This window comes from Puma concolor, chromosome E2 (assembly GCF_028749965.1).
Source record: "Puma concolor isolate L17-30 chromosome E2, mPumCon1.1.hap2, whole genome shotgun sequence".
Taxonomy (NCBI): Eukaryota; Metazoa; Chordata; class Mammalia; order Carnivora; family Felidae; genus Puma; species Puma concolor.
The window spans coordinates 61707152-61716559 of NC_141681.1; the positions used below are offsets into that span (position 1 = coordinate 61707152).

At 45.0% G+C, this 9408-nt stretch overlaps 1 pseudogene; it reads right to left on the reverse strand.

Annotated features, from left to right (window-relative positions):
• Nucleotides 1–8670: 8670 nt before the first annotated feature.
• Nucleotides 8671–8838, reverse strand: LOC112851424 (U2 spliceosomal RNA; annotated as a pseudogene).
• Between the last annotated feature and the right edge of the window lie 570 nt (nucleotides 8839–9408).

Here is a 9408-nt window from a genome sequence, read left to right on the forward strand (position 1 = left end):
ATGTGTGGAAGCGTGTGTCAGTACCAGTACCCACCCTGATAAGCAGAGTTACTTTGCAGACGTTACACGTTGTTACTCCAATGCGGAGACCTTTTCTTCTGAGCCTCCGTCTCAGACTGGTATACAGAGAGTCATCCACAGTGTTGCCTTTTTTTTTTTTTTTTTTAAAGGAGGCTGGACCTGTGGTCTGTGGTGACAGTCACAACAATCAGAGGATGGGTGGTGGGGAATCAGTAAATCCCTGAGGCATAATTTGAAATTCTCTGATCTCACCTCACGTTATCCAATCACCTGGTGGAGTGACGGCAGTGCCCGTCTGGGAAGTTGAGAATAACTCTGGAAAGCTTTTTGTCTGTTCTGTCAATTAATAGGGACAATTCATAGTGGTTAATCCCCTCCCGAGAAGGGAAAGACATTATTAGTGAGAGAAACTTTCCTGTGATCTGTGGAGACTGACAATCTGTCCCCAGAGGGGGGGCAATGAATAGTGAGATCTAGGTCAGCAGATGCTGCGGACCGAGGAGAGAGTCTGAGTGGACTATGTCCTTCCATGATAAAGTTCGTTCCAAATTTATCATTAATATTAACCATTCTTTGGACCTCAGAGAAGCATCCTTATTCATGATGTGAATAACAGAAATAACATCTTACAAAAGAACCAGAAAATGAGTTGTTGATAAGGGGAAAAAGGAAAAATGGGAGAGTATGGGATTGATTTCAAGAAAAGAGCCTCAAGCATCAAAAATACTAGAGTGGCCGTAGAAGATACTAGAAGGCTGGGAAGTGACCATAAACGTTCGCCGGCTGTGCTAACACTACTGCCACAGGAGTTGTAGGTAGAAGCCTATTGGCAGTAGGCGGCCTGCAATGAGAGAGAGAATGGAATGACAGGGTGCAGGAAACCACTCTGGGTTACTAAAGGAAAAGACCTAAAAATCTCTTCCTCTCCCTCGACCCCTCCCATACAACTAATTGAAGTGCAGGAGAAGTGCAGAGAGAAAAAAAAAAAAAATGGCCAACTCTCTCAACTCCTCAGTCGACATTACTAGTCAACGTATGAGGCAGAGCATGTCAGTCTTTTGGTTAAAACCCGGCAGCGTTTCTCAGTTTTTCTGAGAAAAGGCAAAATGCTTGCAGAGGCCTGGAGAGCCTCGCGGGACCTGGTCCCGTGTTTCCCTGTGACCGCTTCCCCGACCAGCTCCTTCCGCGCTCCCGGTCCCGTGGGCACCGGCTGCCGGTTCCGCCGAACGCACTAGCGCCCGGTGCCTCTGCTTTGATCACACCTCCTCAGCTGCCCACCGGAGCACCCCCTCCTCTCTTTTCAAGTCTTCGCTCATATCAATGAGGCCTCCCCTTACCACCCTACTGAATAGCCCGTCCTGTCCCCACCCCCGCGCTACTCTCTAACTGGTCGGGGCCGGTTTCTGGTTTCCTTCTGTGGTCTTTCTCACACACTGAGAAGAATGGGCGACCTGCTAGGTGCTTCACAGAGTTGAGTGAGCAGTGCCTAAAGGTTTCTCCACTTCCTCCTGGTTCGTTTGGAACACTGGCAATTCCTGCTCCTCTCCCCCTCGTTCTTCTCTTCAAACCTGTTACTGAACGTGGTTCCCGGAAACAAAAGGTAACCCTAGTTGGGAGATGCGACCGTCAAGTTGGCCGCAAACGCAGCCCTACCTTGTTCTCAGCGTCCATCCCCCCTGCCCAGACCTCACTGCCCTCACCTCCCCTGTCGTCTCCATCTGGCCCTTTCAGGCCTTGTGGTTATGCTTGCCCTCGCTGCTCCTGCCTCCACTCTCTCTGGACAAATTAGTACTGATTAACAGGGTATAGCAATTGAAACACTTCACAAACTTTCTTCGGAGACAACCTCAAGTCCCTGTACAGGCAAGGTCAGTGCAGTTACAGATGACACGAGTCACTTCCCAACAAGGGGCTGACCTCCTGGAGACCCGAACCTTTACCGTGAGGGTAAAATGCCCCCTTTCCGTATGTGCCCTGTGACCATGATGGCCACTGTCCCTCCCAAGGAAGTGATGTAATTTGGTAAATAGACTTTCTTTTTTGGCAAAACACAGAAATAGAATATTTATTAGAAAACCTAATACATCTGAAACTAATATAATACTGTATGTTAATTATATTGGAATTAAAAAAGAAAACCTAATAAATACCATGTGGAAATTTAATTATCTTGCTTCTCCTGAGGTTATAATATGAGCCCTGATAATTATGGGTAAGAGGCATATTTTCTGAGGGTTCCTGAAATGTTCAATCTTTCTCACCTTCCTGTCCCAGGGGTGCCTGATATTAACCTCTGTCTTGTCTTCTATTGCTGCATCTGGAGTCTTCTTCCTAAGTAAATACATTGAACTCAGTGTTTTCATTTTCTTACATGTAAGACATGTAAGAACGTGCTCAGCTCATAACTTTTGAGTATACACCTATTGTCTCATGACAGGTGAATGATTCATTGTGCGTGTGCGTGTGCATGTTGTAAATGGGGGAATGAGTTCCCTTGTGGGAACTTTAAGAATCACTCAAACAGGGATGCAGAAATTACACTCATGGAGGCATTTGCAATAAAGGGTTTGTTATATTCACATATTCTAGACAAGGGAGACCCCATACCCCCCTCAAGGAGCCATATTGGAAGTGTGCCCAGGGATAGGGCTCAAGCAAGTACGTGGGGAGCCCAGAAAGAGAGTGAGGACCCCTAGGCAAGTGCCTTTACTGAAGGAGATGGGGGGATACAGAAGCAAAAGGCATGAAGGGACTTTTTTGATGTGATTGAATGTCCCTAGGTCACAGTCAAGGGAGGGCAAGAGGAGGAACGTGTGGCAGTGACCAGTGATCATACTGTATGTACAACTGGTCATCCGGTGGGGTGCTCATAGTCTATTTGTAGGGATGATGAGGCATCAGAAAAATTTGAAGTTTTATCAGTTTACAACACAATCTATTTTGTGATGCCTCAACATCATTAACAATACTAACTAGGATGGGTACCGCTTGTCATCTGGGTTGTGGAGATATTAAGGGTCAGTGATATTGCTTGACTTAGCCACATAGACAAATTTATTGATAAGGGTGACAACAAGGAAAAGTCCTATGAGGCATCTGAGGAAGGTTTGGAACCAGTGGATGAAGAACTGTGGAAATCCTCAGTGTAACCATTGCACACTGGCGTATGGTTTCATTAGGGAAAATATATTGGGGGGGGGGTGTCAGTACATAAATAAATAAATAAATAAATAAATAAATAAATAAATAAATAAAATAATCTTTTAAAATAAAGTGCTGTGCCTGGGGTTTGGGGCTTAACAGAACCCACAGTTGCCATTATTAGAGTGTAATGTACCCATGAGAATGTGTTGTTGTGCTTAACCAAAGGGAAGGAATGGTTGTGTGGTCATGGTTGTAGATTATGGTAAAAAACTGAAGGAGTATGGTAGGAAATACATCAAAGAGTGGGGGACTTGTTTGAATGATATGAGGCAGGTACCTCCTAGGGGAAGCAATAGTTTCTCTTAATTTTAGGAAATTGCATATGTAGTAGTAATCTCTACCAAATTTCCCATCGGGCACAGGAGCATAGGCATGTACACTTTAGTAGAGAGCAAAGAATATACCAGGACCAAGGGCCAGGTGGATAGCAAGCTCAGAAGATAATAGCATCCCTAATATCAAAGAAAGGAAAGCAATAAATGTCTTGTGTCTAGTTTGTGCTCTAGGAGATGCAATTTCTAGGTGTTGCTGGAGGTTTTAGTGCTTGGGTGTAGCCATCTTTGATGCAGGGGTGAAGTCGTTTCCCATAGAGAGGCCTTAGGTTTGGCCCATGTCATCTGAGACAATGTCATCTCAGGTGGTGAGATTTGGGGTCAGAGTGATGTGGGATGGGGGTATCATTTCCCAGTGGGTACCCACTCAGTAGATGTGGGTCCCAGCATTTGCCACATTTAGCTGAAGCAATGGCTTGTTTCGTGGTCTTGGGCCTCTGGCTTGTGAATTAATGAAAAGTAGACCAGTAATGATAAGACCGATGTCACAAGAATGGATTGTAAACACATGAAAGCACCCAAAGCAGAGTAAGAGGATCCACGGTTAACTCAGTGATGCCCATCTGTACCTGACAAGGTTTTGTAGTGGACTTTTAGGTTCAAATGGGTCCCATTTCTAATGGGAATCTGCCTGGCCTGTGGGATCTTCTGTGGTTAATTTGTCCCAGGAAAGTATGGGTCCTCCCTCTGGCCTTCAATGCTTATGGATAAATAGGTTAAGGACCAGAGCAAGACAGAGAATATTAGGGGTGTAAACCTAATATTGGGTTGGACTGGAATTTGAAGAAGAGTTGTCTGAGGAGACCACTCTGGCTCTCAGTTAAGCCAGTTATCTGGGAACTATTAGGGACATGGAAGTTCTATTGACTGTCTGTTACAAGAAGCCAGCATTACGTATTTTGAGAAGTGAAAATGTATGTCTTGCTTACAAGTAGTACAGTGATGGTTTTAACTGTGGATGGAATAAAGTATTCTGGCAATGCCTTGTATTGTGGCCTTAGGATATATAGAGGGCATCTGTGAGTCAGGAGATAGCCAGAGTTATTTACCTTGAAGGGAACATTTTTTAGGTAATAGCCCAATCATTTATAATAAATATGAAGAGGGGCCATTGCAGGCCAGGGCCGCTGGTACTGAGATAACTACCCGATATCTGGCCAGATGTGCTGTTTCTAGGGTCCCACCCTCATCAGGGACATCCTAGCTAAGGGATGGAAAGCAGCAACACTCCATGGGGCTCATCACCTATGATGGTTAGCGATGTCATTTACTCCTACATCTGTTCATTCAGTTAATCCCAAGGGGTTCCCCGTGTAGCCAAGGGGTCTGGGGAGGGTTAACCACCTTCACCCTGGCATCTGGAAAGGGACTGAGGGCAGCAGAGGTCACCTCCTCCAACAGATGGAATATGCCATAGGGCCTCGGTTTGGTTCCATCCTGTCTTAGGGAGGCCTCGGTAGCTGTGCGATGCCTGTGGGATGCTGTTTCCATGCCCCACAGCATAATGGAGAGCTGGAGGTGGAGGGCCACAGGCTCTCTGCTGAGAGTCTCCCCTTCCAGCAAAGCTTGGTGTGTGGCTAGTTATTTGTTGTTTTAATGATGCATATACCAAGGCTGAGAGGGGTAGTTTTTTGCATCACGAGGCACTGGGGCAGCTAATGGCTGTCATACTGGTCCAGACACACCAGGAGGCAGGAGAAGAGGTTGCCAAAGCCTCTTAGTGAAGGAGCTTCTGAGGACACCAGAAGTGGCTGTTGAGTTTAATTTATAAGTAAAATTTGTAAATGAGGACTATGTTGCCACCAAACCCCAAGGACTAAATGCTGGACTTTTTAAAAACGTTTTTTTTAAGTTGATTTATTTATTTTGAGAGGGAGCATGAGAGGGAGTGGGGAGGGGCAGAGGAGAGAGGAATAGAGAGAATCCCAAGCAGACTCCACACTGTCAGCGCCGCCCCACGTGGGGCTCGATCCCATGAACTGTGAGATCATGACCTGAGCCAAGATCAAAAGTCAGAAGCTCAACCCCCTGAGCCACCCACATGCCCCTAAATGTCAGACTAAATATGTGCATCAAATGAATCTCCTTGAAAGAGGATGTCATCAATATAATGTCACAACCATGCTTTTGGAGGGAGGTGGATGTCGTCAAGAACTGTGTGCAAATTGTGTGTGATGGCAAAGCTGTTGGGATAGCCCAGGGATGGAGTAGCAAAGATTTATTGTGTCCCTTTGGAAATAGAAGCAAACTGCATTTGGGGGCCTGTTAAAATAGGCTGAGCTGAACAGAACATGTTAGCCAAATCTATAAGTGCAAAATATTTGCCAGTTATTGATTGAGTAGAATCAGTACTTTTCATAATCCTGGGTGTTAGATATGGGGTCTTGATGGATGGGACCACAGCAAGAAGGTTGTAGACATCCACCAGGCGTTGTCTCACCACCCCCAAGATTTAAAAACAGGCAAAACTGGGCTGGAAAAACAAATAATCACCCCTTTGTTAATTGGGTTTCATATAATAATGTTTTTAAAATTTTTTGTTTATTTTTGAGAGAGAGAGAAACAGAGTGCCAGCAGGGCAGGGGCAGAGAGAGAGGGAGACACAGAATCTGAAGCAAGCTCCAGGCTCTGAGCTGTCAGCACAGATCCCAAAGCAGGGCTCGAACTTACAAACCATGAGATCATGACCTGAGCCAAAGTCCGCCGCCTAACCGACTGAACCACCCAGGTGCCCCTCATGTGATACGTTTTAATACTGAAGGTCCTGGTCTAACTTATACTGGGCCATATTAACTATTTTAGCTGGGTGTTCATGGGGTCTCATTTATCAAACCAATGTGCAAGTGTCAAAACTTCTTTAATTTTATTATTTATTATGTAGAGCATCTCTGCCTAATATGAATATTTTAGGGCAACAGCTACTATAACTATGGGAAAGACTACAGTTAAAGGGAGGCATAACCATTAAAAAGTTTTCCATTTAGTCACTTACTTTAGGTTATAGGGGGGTGCAATAGATAAATTGAACGGGGTCCTCAGTTGAAACAACGCTTTGAGCCCCAGGATTGATTAAGTGCATAACGTTTTGTCTGCTGGTGCATTTCAGCACATGTTCATTTTGTAGAACTAGATTGCACAGGCAGGAAAGCCAGTCAGTGCCACTTTGATCTTTTTTTGTTATAGAAATTCTTCAGTGTATAAATTTTGGATCCTATTGGATCAGATTACGGAACTTGTTATGCATATGCACACCAATACACAAAATTTGTTTGATCGCCTTTTTTTCTCTTTCTTCACCTGTATCTAGGGGTCTGTTTTTATTATTTTTTTTTCCAACGGTTTTTTTTTTTGGGGGGGGGGGGACAGAGAGAGACAGAGCATGAACGGGGGAGGGGCAGAGAGAGAGGGAGACACAGAATCGGAAACAGGCTCTAGGCTCTGAGCCATCAGCCCAGAGCCCGACGCGGGGCTCGAACTCCCGGACCGCGCAATCGTGACCTGGCTGAAGTCGGACGCTTAACCGACTGCGCCACCCAGGCGCCCCTAGGGGTCTGTTTTTAAAGCAGTTACTAGTCTAGAGCTAGCATTAAGTTTGCCACCCCTGGCATTTGCTTAGTGCCTAGGGTTTGTAAAGTTCTATTTTCCCCTCCATCTTGGGCTCATAGTCCCTAAAGTGGCACACACACCAGCACCCCCACCCCCCCTTTTGTTTTTTTACTCTGCTCCTGTCTCTGGTTGATAAGCTGAGAGGGGAAGGGGGCGGAGAAAGGGCCCCAGTCTCTCTGGGCAGCAGCCTTCCCTGGGAAGGCCCCAACCGCAGGATAATCTCCCCTTTCTGCCTTTTTTCTTTTTCTTTTTCTTTTTCTCTTTTTCCTTTTCTCTTCCTGCTTCTCCTCTTAGCAAAACCTTTAGAATGGCTCTTCTCTGTGGGTGGCTAATTGATTCCCTCCTCGATGGCTGTCCACCTGACCATGTTCCCTTGGTTCTGAGTGGCTCCCCCTCCAGCAGGGCGTCCCCAGCAGCCTCAGAGGTGTTGGGGGCCACGAGCGACCTTGGGAGGGATGCGGGGTAAGGTAGGGGCAGCCTGGACTCTTTAGGAGGGGCTGGGGAGGGCTGTCCAGGGACGGGCCACGTGTCCCCGAGGGCTGCTGCAGGCACCGAGCTCGAGCTCGGCGTACGGGTCCCCCGCCCTGCAGCGCTCTGGGGAGGTGCGTGGCTCAGTGGCGGGGGACCTCCTGACATCGCCGTCACCAGAGGCGCGCTGAGGAGTATAGCTTCGCAAGCCACCTCCACCTTCTTTCTGTTTTATTTCTGGGTGCAGGATTCTCTTTATTGGGCCTGTGACATTACATTTGTAGGAAATATCTGTGGCCAAAGCAAAGAAGTTTAAATTAACTTCCATCTCCTATTTAGAGAAATAGAAGTCATGTTAAATAAGAAGTGATATGAAGGTTGCAAGAGTTGGAGAGCAAGAATGACCAGGAATTGCAGATGGGGTTTGGTCTATGTGTGACCCTGACATATAGCCAGATGTAAAAGTGCTTTGATATATTCCGAACTAGGGACTTGCTTTGGATCTGGTGAATTTATTGGGATTTCTAAAGTTTTCATCCCTCTCAGCCTTTGATCAGTGATAACTTAGTCTGTTCTACCTGCTTAAATCCCAGCCAGAAAAACTGTGTGGTGGGCATTTTCCTCTTACTGTCCCTGAAAGAAAGATACCCCTAGCTTAGTCCCTAATTCTGTCTCTACAGTAAGTACTTTGATCAAGGAAATGAGACAGGACTTGATTTGTCCATGAATGACTGCAGTTCTTAAATGGCATGTTTGTCTAGAATTCACCAATATTCACAGAACTTTTATAGACTCAATTCACCTTTTTTATTTAAACATTTTTTGTGTCTTTCATCTCACACAGATTGTACATTTTTACATACTCTCTATTTTTAGATTCTATTTTTGGCATTGCTTACTAAGTATTTGCCATAATTCTTGTAAGAAATACACACAGTTCTAAGTGGTTTATTTGTGTGTTCAGTACACATTTGTTAGAGCAGTGAGTAAACATGACCCCTCAAATTCTGTTTATGTTTATTCTTTTTTTTTTTTTTTTTTTTTTTTAACCAGGTCAATGTGTGGAGTGGGCAGGGCAAGCTCCTATTCCATCTCCATGCTCCAAAAATTCATTTAATATGTTGTCCTCCGATAGAGGACGTATCAGATATTAAACTGATTAGAACAGATACTACACTTGATCTTAGCCATAAGGCTGAGAAGCAATTATGTTTATTCTTCTGGCTACTCTCAATGACCTCTTTAAGTCTCCAAGCCAGTATCGCTCAATGTGCTCATGAATGAAAAAGAATCACCTTTTGGAGACGATATCTTCTGAGTGACCAAGGTTCCAGCACAAACACATGCTCAATGGATTCTAGCTCTTCTCAGACTTAAATGACTTGCTAAATTTCATTAAAGTCTGAAATTTTTGCAACCTTCACTGATGGTTCCTGTCACTAACTTTAAAGAACTACATAAACATTATTAAAACTCTGTAATTTCTATTTCACTACTGTCTTTCTGAGATAATCTGAATTACCCTTGCAGAACTTTCCCTTCACTAATAGCAGAAATGATCGTCATTTCCCAGCAAGGCGATGAGATCATGAAGTTCAGGTGCTCCCTTCCTCTTGAGATTCAGATACCCCCTTAATATTGGGGTTCAGATGGCCCCCTTTGCACTCGTGCTCCCAGTGTGAAATTAGTCGCTCTCTATTTGAGACACACGGCAGATTCCTTAAAGGAATTGAGTATCTTGGAATATGGGGAAAGAAGTATTCTACGGATTAAACAC